The sequence below is a fragment of the Tachyglossus aculeatus genome, chromosome 3 (genome assembly GCF_015852505.1).
Source record: "Tachyglossus aculeatus isolate mTacAcu1 chromosome 3, mTacAcu1.pri, whole genome shotgun sequence".
Classification (NCBI taxonomy): domain Eukaryota; kingdom Metazoa; phylum Chordata; class Mammalia; order Monotremata; family Tachyglossidae; genus Tachyglossus; species Tachyglossus aculeatus.
Genome location: NC_052068.1, coordinates 46588037 through 46607029, shown reverse-complemented (window position 1 = coordinate 46607029; position 18993 = coordinate 46588037). Strand labels below are relative to the sequence as shown.

General features: G+C 41.1%; 1 protein-coding gene and 1 non-coding gene across 2 annotated transcripts in view; both read right to left on the bottom strand.

The window, feature by feature from the left end:
• The window catches only part of CTNNA3 (catenin alpha 3), a 1398597-nt gene that overhangs the window by 806195 nt on the left and 573409 nt on the right, over positions 1-18993 (bottom strand). The gene's annotated exons all lie outside the window — the stretch shown is intronic.
• On the bottom strand, positions 11970-12107 carry LOC119926211. Its single transcript, XR_005450106.1, has one exon. It is a non-coding gene; the product is annotated as a small nucleolar RNA SNORA7 (small nucleolar RNA).

Below are 18993 nucleotides of genomic sequence, written 5' to 3'. Positions count from 1 at the left end.
AGGTCCAGTGGGATAACACTATTCTGGAAATCAGGAAATCTGGATTCTAGTTTAGGTTCTGTCTGCTGGATCTATGCTATCAGTTGTGAAGGTTTCTGACCAAAAAATAAATACCGAGGCTCAACAAACTTGGTAATCCTAGGGTGGGGGGGTCTCAAATATAGCTAGTGTGAGCAGCAAAGACCTTAGCCTACTGGATCTTTGTTCTCTAGAATGTCTTCAGAACTATGCCATGGTCAGTTTGAGTATAAATAGGTCTTGCCTATAAAAGAAACCCAAAAACCTTTTTGTATCCTTCACAGTGCCTGCTTTCCTACCCACTTGTTGCATCCATGCCTCAGCAGGTACAAGACATGTAGAGACGGGAAAGTGCAAGTGGCACTGCATTACACCCACAGTTCTCAGACTACTATCACACTTGGCTCCTGAAAAATTGCATCTCAAATTGAAACACAAGTCAGAAACAATTTTCTAGGAGGAACAATGTTGGAAATGTGCCCTCAATCAGTTATAGTTGAGTGAAATAGATACATCAATATATGCATATTGGGTCATAGAAGTTCCATAAGTTCATCAAACTTTACCGACTCAGAAGGAAAATGGATGTAACAATGTTCCTTGGTGACTCTACCTGATGATCAAGTAATCTTCTCCCACTCTACTCCTATCTTTTCTAAATTTTCCCTCCCATTTCCCCGATCTATGGTTTTAAGATTAGTTCTTCAATTCCCCAGGCAATCATACCCACTGCTTCACTCCTCAGGCCCCAAGATTTGGAGGCTAATGTTATCACTGTCACTGTTGTCGGTTATGTCTATAACTGAGGTATCTGTAAAGCTTGTGGACTCCACTGTTTATAATTACAATCCATTGTTACTGTGATATCTTTACGAAAACCCAGATGGCCTAGTTCCTTGTGGGGCAGGGACTGTGCCTGATCTATTAGGCTGCATCTACACCAGTATTTAGCATAGAGTGTTTAGTACAAAGCTCCACACACAGTAAGCGCTCAATGAATACCACTGATTGAACAGCATGAGGAAAAAGAGGTGGGAGAGTTTAGGGCCCGGTATAATTTGAAGATTAGCTTGGGAGGAATGAAGAGAGCAGTGAAGATAGCAGAAAGGAAACGTTATTCAAGTAGGTGGTGAACCTTGAAGCCAATTGTGAGGAAGTTGTTTATTTTGATTCATTCATTCATTCAACCATATTTATTGAGTGCTTACTGTGTGTAGAGCACTAAGTGCTTGGGAAGTACAAGTTGGCAACATACAGAGATGGTCCCTACCTAACAACGGGCTCACAGTCTAGAAAGGGGAGACAGACAACAAAACAAAACATGTAGACAGGTGTCAAAATCATCAGAACAAATAGAATTATAGCTATATGCACATCATTAACAAAATGAATAGAATAGTAAATATGTAAAAGTAAAATAGAGTATTAAATCTGTACAAATATATACAAGTGCTGTGGGGACGGGAAGGAGGTAGGGTGGGGGGGGGATAGGGAGGAGGGAAGGAAAAAGGGGGATCAGTCTGGGAAGGCCTCCTGGAGGAGGTAAGCACTCAATAACTCTGAAGAGAGGAAGAGAGCTAGCTTGGTGGATGTGTGGAAGGAGGGCATTCCATGCCAGGGGAAGGACGTGGGCCAGGGGTCAATGGCGGGACAGGCGAGAACGAGGCACGGTGAGGAGGTTAGCAGCAGAGGAGTGGAGGGTGTGGGCTGGGCTGTAGAAGGAGAGAAGGGAGGTGAGGTGGGGGGGCAAGGTGATGGAGAGCCTTGAAGCTGAGAGTGAGGAGTTTTTGCTTGATTCGTAGGTTGACAGGCAACCACTGGAGATTTTAGAGGAGGGGAGTGACATGCCCAGAGCATTTCTGTACAGAGATAATCCAGTCATCAGAGTGAAGTATAGACTGAAGTGGGGAGAGACAGGAGGTTGGGAGATCAGAGAGGAGGCTGATGCAGTAATCCAGTCGGTATAGGATGAGAGATTGAACCTGCAAGGTAGCGGTTTGGATGGAGAAGCAAGGGCCGATCTTGGTGATGTTGTGGAGGTGAGACCGGCAGGTTTTGGTGATGGATTGGAGGTGTGAGGTGAATGAGAGAGTGGAGTCGAGGATGACACCAAGGCTGTGGGCTTGTGAGTTGGAAATGATGGTAGTGCTGTCTAGAGTGACGGGAAATTCAGGGAGAGGACAGGGTTTGGGAGGGAAGATAAGGAGTTCAGTCTTGGACATGTTGAGTTTTAGATGGTGGGCAGACAACCAGATGGAGATATCCTGAAGGGAGGAGAAGATGAGAGCCTTGAGGGAGGGAGAGAGAGCAGGGGCGGTGATGTAGATTTGGGTGTCATCAGCATAGAGATGATGGCTGAAGCCATGGGAGCAAATAAGTTCACCAAGGGAGTGAGTTTAGATAGAGAACAGAAGGGGACCAAGAAGTGGCCCTTGAGGAACCCCTACAGTATGGGGATGGAAGGGGGAGGAGGAGCCCGCAAAGGAGACTGAGAATGAATGGCCGGAGAAATAAGCGGAGAAATAAGAGGAGAACCAGGAGATGACAGAGTCTGTGAAGCCAAGGCTGGATAGTTTGTTGAGGAGAAGGGGGAGGGACAAGAAGCCATGAGGAGCCTGATGTGGAGAGACAAGAAGCTACAAGAAGCTACTGGAGGGTCTTGAGTAGAGGAGATATGCGGGCCAGGTGCCACTCTGTAATATGCCCTGTGTGATATCTTCCTTCAAGATGAACTCAAGAGGAAAGAAGCAATTCTGTCCATTCTAAGAAACGCCATCTTAAACTCACAGGCAGATAATGGAATCTCCCATGGGGAACAATGGGTGTCTCAATTCTTAGACTTTAGGACCTGCTTGAAAAGACTTATTCTAGTGATAGCTGTTTGGGCAGTGCCACTTAGCAGTACTTCTTTCCTCCCAGCAGTGTTCACACTGGAGCACACTGTGCACCATCAATAGTAAATAGGTGGGCAGAGGTGCAGCTCTTTGCCAAGTGCTCTTGGAGGTGCTTTACATGCTGGATTTACTTACAGTAGAAGGGATTATAGCATAGAACTAATTATGTGCGATGGCACCATGACCCAGTGGATTGGCCTTGCAAGTTTGTAGCCTTCAAGAAAAGTCCTGAAGACAGAGACCTGTGACAACCTAAGAAGCTCCCTTTACAGTTTAGTTCAGAGTTCCACTGCCACTGTTTTTGCCATCAAGAATGACCTGACTGATGATTGATACACTAAAGAATTGAAAATACTTCCTTTTTTCTGAATTTTTAAATTTTTTTTGGTTACTAAAATACTTGAAGCACCTGCAATTTTTCATGTTTCATTAGCATTCATTGACTGCCTTATTGATTCTTGTTTCCTAGCATTCTGAAATAATACACTCATATGGATACCAAACTCAAAGAGCCAAAGGTGAGATAAAACAAAAACTACCGAAAAACATTCGCTATGGAAAAAAAAAACAGCACAGAATCAATTCTTTCCTTTTTCATCTCCTGTTAACATGGGAAAGAATTATCAGTTTTTTTCTGTAATATGTGTAAAGCCAGACAAGGTTATATACTGCTACAGCACATACATAGCATAAACATTTTCATGCTTCACCCTTTCTATTGGAGACAATATTAAAATTTGATACTCCAGATTTAGTGACACCTTTGTACATCTTTACTAGTTATTTCTTCACAAATAATGAAATAGATATTTCTAGTTTTTAATCAAGGTGAAATTACCCTACAGGAAAATCAATATACCTTTTCATCAACTACGCTGTGAATCATATGTAGTTTTATGTTCAGAAAATATTAAAGATTGCTTTTACCCCTATATTACAGTTACAAGGGTTTAGGAAGTAGAATTCAACAGCAGAATGTGTTTTTGCCTAAATGCGTAAACCAGTAAAGCCCCTGAATAACTTTGGAACATGAAATGGAGAAAACCAAGATAACATGCAGTATTTGGGAGGCTTATTAACCAACTGAGGTTGAATGTCTAATTAAAGTTCTGGGCTCTTAGAATGCTGCAACTTGAAATTCAAATCTTCGGCAATAATTGGGGCAAAATTGATTAAATTCTTAAAGGCTGCAGAAAAATCAGTGCAGTTCCAGTTCAGGAAGTATTTTCTGTAGAATTTCAAAATTTGTATGTAGTCATGAAAAGAAATGACTAAGACTACCTTTGTAGCAATTTGGAATGTATCCGTTTAATCCTAGTCATAGTGTGAATAAGCATAATTACATAACCCTCAAATATGTTCATGGTTTTTCCCTTCCAATTGTAAATCTACTCAACAGTCATCAGTCAATGGCATTTACTGAGTGTTGACTATGTGTAGAACACTGTACTAAGCACTTAGGAAAGTACAGTGCCCCAGAATTGGTAGTCATGTTCCCTGCTCTTGTTTATTTCTCTCCCTGAGGTGCTACTGTAAATGGAAACAGAAGAATCTTCCAATTCATAAAGTTGATACATGGCTCAACTTCATCTCAAAAAAGTAGCGAGTTTATAAGCTTCATTAGGGGTTTATAGCTGGTTCTTGAGCATACAATAGTCTAATCTTGGGAGTTCATCAGCCCCAAAAAAGGAAGCACTCCAGGGAAAAATTAAAAGGCATTTAAAAATATTTTGATATGCAAGGTGTAACTACCTTAGCCCGTCTTCCTTAATTACATACACCTGACTGCCTATTTACACTGTTGTGCAATTAAATATCTAAAGACCATGTAGATCAAAAATTAACAAGCGGCTTAAATCAAGAGGGGGTACTTCTATTGCTAGCCGCTAATTCATTTCTCTGAATTCTTTCACAATGTTCCAAGCCATTAGGTCTAACTTTCCGTAGCAGCAGGAGACCACCAATAAATGAAGTTGATGATATCCCTATGAAACAGGGGTAAATGCTCATCCTGGCAGACAGAGTCTGCCAAGAGGGATACACTGTAGCTAAGTGAGAGGATCAAAACCAGAAACTCAATAACAATAATAATAATGGCATTTGTTAGGCATTTACTATGTGCAAAGCACTGTTCTAAGCACTGGGGAAGCTACAAAGTGATCATGTTGTCCCATGGGGGGCTCACAGTTTAAATCCCCATTTTACAGATGAGGTAACTGAGGCACAGAGAAGTTAAGTGACTTGCCCAAAGTCACACAGCTGACAGTTGGCGAAGTCAGGATTTGAACCCATGACCTCTGACTCCAAAGCCCATGCTCTTTCCATTGAGCTACACTACATCACAAACAAGCAAAAACACCAAATCTTCTTCCTAAGAGTCACTAGGTATGCCTTCCCTGAGTTCAAGGTGACTTCAGGCAGGAAAAACTAAAACTACAAGAAACAAAGGCGCCTTAATTTTTTTTTTTAACCTGTTTTCTCTCCTGTTTAGATTGTGAGCCCTATAAGGCACAGGGACTGGGTCCTACCAGAAGATCTTGCATCTACACCAGCGCTTAGCACAATGCTTGATGCAACATAAGCACTTAAATACTACTATTAGTATCATTATTATTATTGTATCACTATTTTTCCTGGATTGTTGCGCCTGGAGGCAAGAGTTTGAACCAGATCCCACTTGAACTCTATTCCAACTTTATGAGTCTGTGACTCCACATACTATCCCAGGAAATATTAATCACATAGCTTACCTAGTCATTTATTCATTCATTCATTCATTCAATCATATTTATTGAGAGCTTACTGTGTGCAGAGCATTATACCAAGCACTTGGGAGCGTACAATATAACAATGAACATACATATTATCTGCCCACAACAAGCTTGAAGATATTTAATCCCCAACTTATAGATGAGGAAATTGAGACACAGAGAAGTTAGGTGACTTATCCAAGGTCACACAAATGAGAAGATCTCATCTTTTCTTACAGAGCTCCTGGAATGGAGTCTCCGGGGCCTCCCTTTGACCTCTGGCCTGATATTTTATCACCTTGATAAGAATAATAATAATAATAATAATAATAATAATAATAGCATTTATTAAGCGCTTACTATGTGCAAAGCACTGTTCTAAGCGCTGGGGAGATTACAAGGTGATCAGGTTGTCCCACAAGGGGCTAACAGTCTTAATCCTCATTTTACAGTTGAGGGAACTGAGGCCCAGAGAAGTGAAGTGACTTGCCCAAAGTCACACAGATGACAAGTGGCGGAGACGGGATTTGAACCCATGACCTCTGACTCCAAAGCCCGTGCCCTTTTCACTGAGCCATCAGGCATCCTATGTCATGTCCACCCATAAATTCTCCTGTTTTAATATTAGCTTATTTTTTTTGCTCAGAGCTTCAAGGTTTGCTCAGCCCTTTAGGCTGGGCAACTGGTCTCTTCTTCTTCATCTCAGAGGTGCAAGAATTCAGCTACTTTAAGGCATGGAAAAAAGAGCCTAAATATCCCTCATCAGTATGTGAATGATTCCTTGCAGTGTGGCTATGCCTGAAGGCAAGGGTTTAAACCACATAACACTTGAGATGTATTCCAACTTTATTAGTCTCTGACTCCACATAATATAATGTCCCAGGAAATATTAATTACATAGCTTACCTAGTCGTTCATTCATTCAGTCGTATTTATTGAGCACTTACTATATGCAGAGCACTGTTTTAAGTGCTGGGGAGAGTACAATATAACAATAAGCAGACACATTCCCTGCCCACAATGGGTTTAAAGTCCAGTGAGAGAGCCAGAAATGAATATAAATAAATAAATAAATAAATAAATAAATAAATAAATAAATAAATAAATAAATAGCAAATATTTACCTAAGTGTTTTGGGCCTGAGAGAGAGGATGAAGAAAGGGAGCAAGTCGGAGTGATGCAGAGTGGAATGGGAAAAGAGGAAAAGAGGGCTTCATCAGGGAAGGCCTATTGTAAGAGATGTGCCTTCATTAAGGCCTTGAAGATTGGAAAGTAATTGTCAGATGTGAGAAGGGAGGGTGTACCAGGCTAAAGGCAGGACTAGGCAAGAGGACAGCAGCAAGACTGAGGAGAGTGAGGTACAGTGAGAAAGTTTGCATTAGAGGAGCAAGGTATGTGGGTTGGATTGTAGTAGGAAAGTAGCGAATTGAGGTAGAAGAAAGCAGGAGGATTTAGTGCTTTAAAGGCAATGGTGAGGAGTTTTTGTTTGATGCAGAGGTGGGTGGGCAAGCACTGGAGTTTCTTGAGGGGGAAAAATAATCTGAACGCTCTTGTAGAAAAATGATCTGGGCAGCAGAGAGAAGTGTGGACTGGAGTAGGGAGAGACAGGAATAGGGAGATCAGTAAGGAGGCTGATACTGTAATTAAGGAGGGTTAGGATAAGTGTTTGGTTTAACACGGTAGCAGTTTGGATGGAGAGCACAGGGTGGATTTTAGTGATGGTGTGAAGATGGAACCAACAGGATTTAGTGAAGGATTGAATATGTAGGTTGAGTGAGGGAGAGAAGGCCAGGATAACACCAAGGTAGCAGGGTTTTGAGACAGGAAGGATGACGGTGCCACCTACAGTGATGGGAAAGTCAGGGGGAGGATAGGGTTTGGATGGGAAGATAAAAAGTTCTGTAAGAGACATATTAAGTTTGCGGTGATGGGAGAACATCCAAGTAGAGATGTCTTGAAGGCAGTAGGAAATGAGAGACTTCAGAGAGTGAAAGAGATCAGGGCTAGTGATAGTCGAAGACATATGAGCAAAGAATTCTCCAAGTGAGCGGGCATAGATGGAGAATAGAAGTGGACCCAGAACTGAACCTTGAGGACCCCCACAGTTAGGGGGTGGGAGGCAGAGGAGGAGCCCGTGAAAGAGTCTGAGAATGATCAGTCAGAAAGGAGGAAAACCAAAGAGTACAGTGTCAGTGAAGCCGAGGTTGTATAATGTTTCAGGGGGAAGGGGGTGCTCAACAATGTCAAGGCAGTTAAAAGGTAGAGGATGATTAGGATGGAGTAGAGGCTGTTGGATTTGGCAAGAAAGAGATCATCGGTGACCTTTGAGAAGGTGGTTTCCGTGGAATGAAAGGGACAGGCACTAGGTTGGAGGAGGTCAAGGAGAGAATTGGAGGAGAGGAACTTGAGATAACAGGTGTCGGCAACTCATTCAAGGAGTTTGGAGAGGAATGGTAGGAGGGAGATGGGGTGATAGCAGGAGGGAGGCTTGGGGTCAAGGGAGGTTTTTTGGGTTTTTTAGGATTCAGAAGACAAGGGTATGTTTGATAGCAGTGGAGAAGAAGTCTAGTCAAAAGAACAGGGACTTGAGAGTCAGGAAGCTGGGTTCCAGTCCTAACTCTGCCACTTCCTTACTCTGTGATACTGGCCAAACCACTTAACCCCTTTGGTCCTCAGTTTCCTCATGTAAGAAGTGGAAAAAAGATAGCTTGAGAGCCCCATTAAGAAAGGGGATTGTGTCCAGTCTCATAAGCTTCTATCTACCCTAAGGTAGACTATTATAAAATGTCAAAAATATTGCATATAAATGTAATATATTATGCATTTATATTATAAATGTAATCAAACTCAAGTTTCTTCAGCCACCTGAGGCATTTATAAAGTAGTAGTAATAATAATAATAATAATAATAATAATAATAATAATAGTATTTGTTAAGCATTTACTATGTGCCAAGCACTGTTCTAAGTGCTCGGGTAGATTCAAAGTCATCATGTTGTCCCACATGGGACTCACAGTCTTAATCCCCATTTTACAGAGGAGGTAACTGAAGCAAAGAGAAGTTGAGTGACTTGCCAAAGGTCACACAGTGGACAAGTGGCGGAGTCGGAATTAGAACCCATGTTCTCTGACCCCCAAACCCATGCTCTTTCCACTAAGCCACACTGCTTCCCTAATAGTCCTAAACACGCTTTACTATTTCAGCTACTGTTGTGGTTTGATAAATGGGGACCTTCTATTCAGTTTCTTGGTCATTTCTGAAAATAGTGCCTACATAATGATTTACCTGGATTTAAAGGAACATACACCCAGTGAATATTTCTCCCATCTCTTTGTCATTGTTAATGTTTGTTTTCAGAAAATATCAGAAATATTTGTTAAATTTTTAAACCACTTGAAATTACATTAAACTCTGTAAGACCTTTAAATACATACAAAGATATACCTAAAGTGCAAGAATTAAAATGATTTCCTGGGTGGAAGACGACCTGTCATGAACTGCTTTTGTTTCTCTCTAGTGATAGCGCCTGGGAGATGGGCTCTATAATAAATATTCTGAGGTTGAAAAAAAGATAATTCACTGAATCTAAAGGATTCTCCTTGTTCTCTGTGGAAAATGGTACCAGTCCGAACCTCAACAGACAGCTGTGAAGAACAAGGCATCATCTCTGGATCCCTCTTCTCATTATCTGCTGAAAGCCTCATGTTGATGAAGTCACCTTAATGCATCATGTTAATGAAACCAAAGAGACTCTAGTTCAAATGACAGCATTTTTTTTTTGAAGCAGCAGAGCCAGATTTTATGAGCAATGGCTCACAATTCCCTATCCACAGTATTTCATTAACTTGGAAAAATCATTCTGGGAAAAGAAAGTAAGTTAAGTGAATTTCTGTGGTTGCAATTTTGCTTCCTCTTAATATCCATTAAGGGAGGCAGTGTTCTTTAATGGAAAGATTGTGGATTGAAGAGTCAGGACACCTGGGTTCTAGTCCCGGTTCTGCCCCTGGCCTTTTGTCAGGGCTGTCTATGGATGGGAAATGAGGTTGGCCATCACCTTAACTTGTCAAGTGGCTGGGGTGGTGGCCCTGACCTTCATAAAGATGGTGAAGGGATGGAAGTGATCCATTAGCCCAGAAAAAACTGGGGTTTCAAACTAAACTGCCCAGGGCTATCAAGGGGTGACTGAGGAGGGAGGACAGTCCTGGGAGAAATGTTCTCTTGCAAAATGGGATGTGGGACATCATTATGTGATGTAGAGGTGCTTGTGCAGGGGGATATGATTTTCCCCATCTCAGGCCTGCTGAATGTCTGAAGCCAGCCCTCCCTGTTGTGTGAGATCTTGGAAAAGTCACTTAACCTCTTTGTGTCTCAATTTCTTTTTCGGTACAATGAAGATGATATGCTGTCCTGGCAAAATGAGGTAACTAATATGAAAGTAATTTGTAAAAATTAAGGTGCTATAAAAATACAAACAATTGCTATTTGTTATTATCATTATCTACTTGCAGCTCAAGTGAAAACTGAAAATAGAGGTATTTGAAAAACGACTTACTTCATTTTTTTTTTCAGCAAAGCAAATTATGAAAATTGAAGTAGAACCCAAACATAAGAGGAAAACTACTGAAAGTCATGAATACCAGTAAGGACTAAAATGTCAATAGCAGGAAAACAACTGTGCTGCTTTTTGGGTGTTAGGTTTTTTTCCAGATTTTCTGGACTTCCAAATCCTTAATCATGTGGAGGTAAATGTTCGGAACTACAAAGATATTGGAAGTAGAAGGTTCAGCAAACCTGAAAATGTGCATATGTAATAAAACCAAGATTTTTATTGTCTGTCCCCACCTGCTGGTTGGGGAAGCGAATCCTGTTTGCCTGGATTTGTGTGGAAGGAGACTTGAGCACACAAGTGAATGAGTACTGCATAAAATGCTGTAAAACTATCATTGAAAAACACAATCCAATAGTCTGGCTACAGTGACTAAAGATCATAAAAATATACCAAACTTGCTTACAGAGGAGCCTGATAAGCAGCATAAACTTTAAAATCAGAATATAACAATCTGGGCCTGATAAAGGTTTTTTTCACACAGACACCAAGTAAATAAAATAATAATTCTATAAAGATCCAGATCATTTTTACAGCAATGCCAGGATCTGACAAGGTGGATTCTGATGTAGCAAAATTAGTAATGTTGAAATGTGGAAGCAACAAACTATACAGAGGTCAAAATCCAAGAGTTAATGGCTTCCTCATACTCACTGAATGAACCAAACCTTCATTGTTTGTTTTGTTTTGTTTGCTTTAAGGTCTTTGTTAAGAGCCTCATCAGGGTGAACATAGTCCCTGTTCCAAATGGGGTTCACAGTCTAAATAGGAGGCAGTAGGACTTAATCTCCATTTTAAAGTTGAGGAAAGTGAGGCACAGAGATGTTAAGTGACTTGCCCAAGGTCATACAACAAGCAGCTGGCAGGGTCAGGATTAGAACCCAGGTCCTCTGACTCATGATCCTACCACTAGGCCAATACCTACCATAGTATTTTAGTTACCTCTTTAGGGGCAGGGAACACATCTACCAACTTGGCTGCATTGTTCTTTCCAAAGTGTTTACTATAGTACTGTGCCACAATAAGCACTCAACCAATACCATTGATTGAATGATTAATTGAGAAATAGGAGAAAGACATTTTTAGCATACTCTAAGATCCAAGCAGAAGCAACCAGTTGCCTAATTGCTGTCCAATAGTGAAAACCCCTTTTTCTTCTTCTTAGCTATACAGTAATTTCATGTCTGACTTTCCTTTTAAATTGTAAACTCCTTGAAAGCAAGAAAAATGTGTACTAACTTTATCCTTTAACATTCTCCCAAGTGTTAGTACAGTACTGTGAAGCCAGTAGGTGCTCAATAAATATTATTGACTGATAGACCTATTAATGCAGCTATATAAGGTGCTAAATACAGGACTGGCTGTCATGGAGTACATTCCAAGCTTTCATTTTCATTAAAGACAAAAATCATTTTAATTCAAAGTGGCATCCATACCATCTAGATAACTAAATATAACATTGTCTTGTCTTGTCTTATGCTGTTGAGTCATTTCCGACCCATAACAACACCATGGACACATCTCTCCTAGAATGCCCCGCTCTCCATCTGCAGTCAGTCTGGTAGTGTATCCATAGAGTTTTCTGGCTAAAAATATGGAAGAGGTTTACCATTGCCGCCTTCTGCACAGTAAAATCAAGTCTCTGCCCTTGACTCTTTCCCATGCTGCTGCTGGCCAACATCGGTGAGTTTTGAGTTTTGATTTGTAGCAGATTGCCTTTCATTCGCTAGCTACTGCCCAAGCTAAGAATGGAAGGGGCATGCCTCTGCTTGACTCTCCCTCCCATAGTCGAGACTGGTAGAGTACTGGAAACTCTCCAAGTGTGACCCTGAGAGGGGAAATATAACATTACTGAAGACAAAGACAATTGTATGAAAATTTTCAACAATTTGAAAGTCACTCAGAGTAAGAAATCCATCTGCCACCAACAGTGAAAAAGTTTTTCTACAAGACATTTTTTCAGGTAGCCATTAAATTGTAGACCCTGCTAGTTGGCAACAGAAAGACAGGTGTTGCTACAAAGAGCTACCTGCTGCAATAGAAGCTCTGCTTGGTTAACTCTTTGTAGATTCCCATGGCTCTGATAAAAGATGTTTAGCAGAATGAACAATCATCAAGGCTGAAGATAACCAAGCTATTCAGACCAAAACAAAATCCAGGACATCTATTTAACCCCTGAGAGTGTTTCTGGACCCACACAAAGACAGTAGAGAGAACTACACTCACATCACAGACCAGAGGAGAATCTTCAACCAACGGCATCATTAATGATCTCCTTAACCACCTTTCACCACTGAAGACTGTATTCAGTTAGGAGGAGTTAACCTACCAGTATTAGAAGAGATGTTTTTCAAATCAACCTTTAATGAAATCATTACCAGAGTTGGAGTGAAGAAAATTCCAGAGTTCCCAGCTCTCGTGGTATATTGGCCAAGACCTCTAACATGGAGGGCATGGTGGGATAAGATCTTCCTCAACAATCAAAATTGAAGAGGTCTTGTTTGATGTCTTCCTCTTCACCAAGGGTGTAGATCACTATTGAATATTAGATTCATCCTTATTCAACTTACACTACATACAGGATTGAAGGAATAAGACTCCTGAAAACCATCAGAACCCTCATTTCCCCGACTTCCTCTCCCTTCTACGTCACCCTTGCTCTGTGATTCATTTTAATGTCTGTTTGCCCTCTAGACTCTAAGCTCCTTGTGGGCTTATCTACTAACTCTGCTATATTCTATTCTCCAAAGCACTCAATAGGGTACCCTGCAAACAGTAAGGGCTCAATAAATACAATTGAATTTTCATTATCTGGGAAACTCTTCTGATTTGATATCTTCAAAGCTCTTCACAAGTCACATCTCCTCCAGGAGGCCTTCCCTATCATGTTTTCATTTCCCGACCTTATGCCTCCCAATTCTTATATCCTCACTTTCATGCCACCTACACAATTCAACATTCAAAATGCCCTACAGAACGTACTTACTCTCTTACACTCCAGTGGCTACCAATCAATCTGCGCATCAGGCAGAAACTCCTCACCCTGGGCTTCAAGGCTGTCCATCCCCTGGCCCCCTCCTACCTCACCTCCCTTCTCTCCTTCTCCAGCCCAGCCCGCACCCTCCGCTCCTCCGCCGCTAATCTCCTCACCGTACCTCGTTCTCGCCTGTCCCGCCATCGACCCCCGGCCCACGTCATCCCCCGGGCCTGGAATGCCCTCCCTCTGCCCATCTGCCAAGCTAGCTCTCTTCCTCCCTTCAAGGCCCTACTGAGAGCTCACCTCCTCCAGGAGGCCTTCCCAGACTCAGCCCCTTCCTTCCTCTCCCCCTCGTCCCCCTCTCCATCCCCCCATCTTACCTCCTTTCCTTCCCCACAGCACCTGTACATATGTATATATGTTTGTACATATTTATTACTCTATTTATTTATTTATTTATTTTACCTATTTATTTATTTATTTATTTATTTATTTATTTATTTATTTATTGTATTTATTTTATTTTGTTACTATGTTTGGTTTTGTTCTCTGTCTCCCCCTTTTAGACCGTGAGCCCACTGTTGGGTAGGGACTGTTTCTATATGTTGCCAACTTGTACTTCCCAAGCGCTTAGTACAGTGCTCTGCACACAGTAAGCGCTCAATAAATATGATTGATTGATTGATTATTTGTGGGAAGGGAACATGTCTACAAATTGTCTTATACTGTATTCTGTATACTGTATAGAAGCAGCGTGGCTCAGTGGAAAGAGCCCGGGCTTTGGAGTCAGAGGTCATGGGTTCAAATCCCGGCTGCATCACTTGTCAGCTGTGTGACTTTGGGCAAGTCACTTAACTTCTCTGGGCCTCAGTTCCCTCACCTGTAAAATGGGGATTAAGACTGTGAGCCCCACGTGGGACAACCTGATTACCTTGCATCTACCCCAGAGCTTAGAACAGTGCTTTGCACATAGTAAGCGTTTAACAAATAGCAACATTATTATTATTATTATTCTCCCAGGTGCTTTGTACAGTACTCTGCACACAGTAAATGCTCAATAAATATGATAGATTGATTGATTACTTTCTTCTATCTGTAATTTACTTCAGTGTCTTTCTCCTATCCTAGATTGTAAACACCTTTGAGTATGTATAATGTCTACTATTCTTTTGCACCTTTCCAAAAGCTTGGTACAGTACAGTGCATACAGTAGAAGCTCAATAAATATTCTTGATATTTTTATGCTGTTTGTTAAGCTCTTACTATGTGTCAGGCACTATTCTAAGCACTGTTAATCAGGACTGATACAGTCCTTGTCCCACACTAGGGTCATAGTCAAGTAGGAGGGAGAACAGGTGTTGAATCCCTACAGTTGAGGAAACTGTAACACAGAGAAGTTAAGTGACTTGACCAAGGTCACACAGCAGGCAAGTGGCAGAGCCAGGATTGATTGATTGAATATACCTAAATTAGTTTTATAGGCACTTCCATTTGCTAACTTGGGACACATCCTCAGGAAGATATACAGATAATTATTGATTGTGTTCCATAATTAGCAAGGTGCTTTAAAATTTGCCCGAAGACAGCTGAGGTACCTGGCAAACTCCCTTAGCCATTCATGTTCATATGCAGCAAACAGCTCAGTGCTGCCCAAGAATTGTAGCTAGGCAGAGCATTATTAAAAACATGATAGACAAAGGAAATAAAATAAATCAACAGACTAGTTCATCCTTCTGGAGACTGAAAGATGTTAATGGAGAATCAAGTTTCAGACAAAACTAAAAATCTTTAGAGTAATTGCCCTGTCCAACTTTCTCTATGGCTGGGAACCCTGGATTTACCCAGACATGTATCTAATTTTTAAATCAATTCCAGTAATGTCCCCTGTGAACTTAGCAATATCAAGTGACTGAACAGGTGTTGATCTAGTTCCCTGAATCACAGGATAAGCAGCATGGCTTAGTGGATAGAGCACAGGCCTGGGAGTAAGAAGGTCATGAGGTCTAATCCCTGCTCTGTCACATGTCTGCTGTGTGACCTTGAGCAAGTCACTTCACTTTCTGGGCCTCAGTTACCTCATCTGTAAAATGGGGATTAAGAGTGTGAGCCCTATGTGGGACAGGGACTGTGTCCAACCTGACTAATTTGAATCTACCCCAGTGCTTAGAACAGTGCTTGGCACATAGTAAGTGCATAACAAGTACAACAATTATTATTATTTTTACATCCTTTATACCTTCTGCTCACCACCATGCACATACAAACATAACACCACTTCGAGTTGTATTCAGGCAGAGGCACGTAGTTGGAGATAACACTTCCTAAACACCATTGTGTTCCCCCAAATATACCACCATCAGCAATGTAATTTTTGAGCCTTGAAAGACATTGAACTAATCAATTGTAGAAGATTGTGCTAAAACTCCCTCTTGCAGAGTGAGAAACTAGAATTTTTTTAATTATTTGAAATATTACAAATTTTACTTTGGAAGTTACATAGATCAATGCAAGTGTTTCCTTTTGTCATTTATTCTAAATGAAACGCTTGTGAATTGGTTACCTTCAACTGAAACGTTTACATAAGTGTATAGTTTACTGGTGGCTAATTTATCTGTAAATCTGGCGTTACCATCAGCATAAGAAAATTCAAGAACTAACTAAAAATCAAAACAAAATTAAGCACTGACAGCTAACTACCAAAAATGACATAAACATCCACTATTATTGTGTCAGAATATGCACGTGAGGTTTTGAGCTAAAACAATGAAGGAATCAGGTTCCTGTCCACACTATTAACAACTGAGTTTAGATATTTGTAGCTTAATAGATTTGTCCCACCATCATCATCAATCGTATTTATTGAGCGCTTACTATGTGCAAAGCACTGTACTAAGCGCTTGGGAAGTACAAATTGGCAACATATAGAGACAGTCCCTACCCAACAGTGGGCTCACAGTCTAAAAGGGGGAGACAGAGAACAAAACCAAACGTACTAACAAAATAAGATGCCAGATGCTTCCTTCTGTTTTCAAACCTGCCTCCTAGCATCCTAATCTTTAGGAATCTGTTCCTCAAAAGGAGACATCCTTCTCTCCTAATTTCTGCCTGCCAAATGACCTGGAAGCTGACTGCATTCTAGGACTGCATTGGTCATCTTATTCTGACATCTGACACTATATTCAATGATGGGAATTCCACTCAGGAAAGAGGAGAGGAATTCAGATTTGTTACCTTCAAGGAATCGAATAAGATCCTCTGCTTCAAACTGCCCCAACTGCCCAAAATCACATATCGCTCCAGGACTTTCATTTAACTGATAATTTAATTTGGTCTGTTTTAAGTAGAGCCATTATTTTAGCTATCCGCACATTGTAAAACCTGATGTCTTATGTCGATGTCTCCTAAAATCAATGGAAATGGAAGGGAAATCGGCATCAAAGCAGAGAATATCCAAAAGTCAAGTTCAGAACCAGTCCAAACAGTCTGCAATTTTTCCAGCTCTTTCACAAACACCATTCCTTCTGAATATTCCTAATTTCTAAAAGTAGAATTTGCCTGTGTGATTTCACGCCATACTAAATTTAGTATTAGAAATTCATTGTTGGAATACATTTGTTTAAATAAAAACACATAAAAATTGATCTTTTTAAGCTACAGAACATTTTAAAAGAAAATGAATACTAAACAATTTCTGACACTTTTATGTTTGTTTAATGGTTTTGCTTCAGTTGGGGTGGGAAGGGCTAGGGGCACCTGCCAGGTAGTTTGTGGTTACTACAATATGAGGTTTAAGTGCAAAACAATGTTGTTGAGTACCTAATGCACTCTAAATGTACTTCCTTTGAAAGCAAATTGGACATAATCAGCTTACAAGAGTGAACGTTGGAAAGGGGAAAACTTTCAAAAGGATTTCCTAAAGATTCCTATCATGTTTTTATTAAGTAAGTTCTTTTAGATAGGACTGTGCTTTTTACATTTGGTTTCATGCTAACTGCATATCCATTAATGTTAATTAATTGGTAACAGTTCTTGGGGCCTGATGCTACAGTCATTAATTTTTACTATTAAACACCTCAGTACTTTTGAGGTGAAAACAACCGAGGGAACCAACTTTTCAAATGAGAGTTAACAAGCCATTCAGTCAATCAATCAATGGTATTTACTGAACACTTACTGTATGCAGAGCACTATACTAAGCCCTTGGGAGATACATCAGAGTTGGTGGATATGTTCCCCTGCCCATACCAAGTTTACAGGGGAAGACAGACATTAAAATAAATTACAGATAGGGAAAGTAGCACAGTGCAAGTGCTTCCTTTCCAGGGGAACAAACTTCCCTTCAACAAAAAAGTATCACTGTTTGAACTCTCCCAAGTGCTAAATACAGTACCCTTCACGCAGTAGGTGCTCAATAAATACTGTAGTTTTGTGTCTCTTGAGGGAAATGCCTAGTAGAGGGCCACTCAGAAGGATACCAGGCCTAGAAATGTGTGATGATCACCGAGGAAAAGTGTATAAATGCCATATTTTCTTGGAATACCACCTCTAGATACAAGCCCTGTCTTTCACTCCTTGAAACTCCTCTGACGTGGGACTATCTTCAGGAAACTTGGGGAAGCCAGTCGGATTGGTGAGGCCACTGAAGCACAGAGATATGAAGTGACTTGCCCAAGGTCACACAGCAGACAAGTGGTGGCGTCAAGATTAGAACCCATGACCTTCTACCTCTGCCCTGGAATGCCCTCCCTCCTTACAACCGCCAAACTTGCTCCCTTCCCCCCTTCAAAGCCCTACTGAGAGCTCACCTCCTCCAGGAGGCCTTCCTTTTTCCTCTGCTCCTCCTCCCCTCCCCATTGTCCCGACTCCCTCCCTCTGCAATACCCCCTTCTCTGCCCCAAAGCACTTGTGTATATTTGTACATATTCATTATTCTATTTTATTAATGATGTGTAGATATCTATAATTCTATTTATCTATTTTGATTTTATTTATGTTATTGTTTTGTTTTGTTGTCTGTCTCCCCCTTCTAGACTGTGAGCCCACTGTTGGGTAGGGAGATGGTCTCTATCTGTTGCCGAATTGTACTTTCTAAGTGCTTAGTACAATGCTGTGCTCAGAGTAAGCGCTCAATAAATACGATTGATTGAAGGGCCCAGTGTCAGTTTGAAAAGATTTCAAGGCTGACAGCAATAGAAATACTACAACTTGTGGCTGCTGTTACTTTCCTAAACTGGGAAATCAGGGCTCAGGTTGGCACTATCCTTCCTCAGGATTCCTTCAGGAAGGAAGTGAAGGAGAGGGCCTGCCTTGAAAGTGATTGACCCCAGTGGATTCAAGTATGCCACCTCCCCTTGCATTGAACAGTCTCTGGGGAGATAGAACAGAGTGGCTCTGGATTCCAATCCCTATCCTCCCGCAAAGGGATTTGGATTTTGCTTCTGTAGACTCAGAGAGGCCGTGGTGGCCCGACCTAAATGGATTCCAGCTCCCAGAGCACCACAACTGTGGGTTGCAGTCTTCTCAGTGTTCTATGGGTTAGACTGAATGCTCCACTTCTACACTGTAAACTCCTTGTGGGCAGGGAACTTGTCTACCAACTCCATTGTATTTCACTATACCAGATAATAATAATAATAATAATAATAATAATAATAATGATGGCATTTGTTAAGTGCTTACTACGTGCAAAGCACTGTTCTAAGCGCTGGGGGGGGATACAAGGTGATCAAGTTGTCCCACGTGGGGCT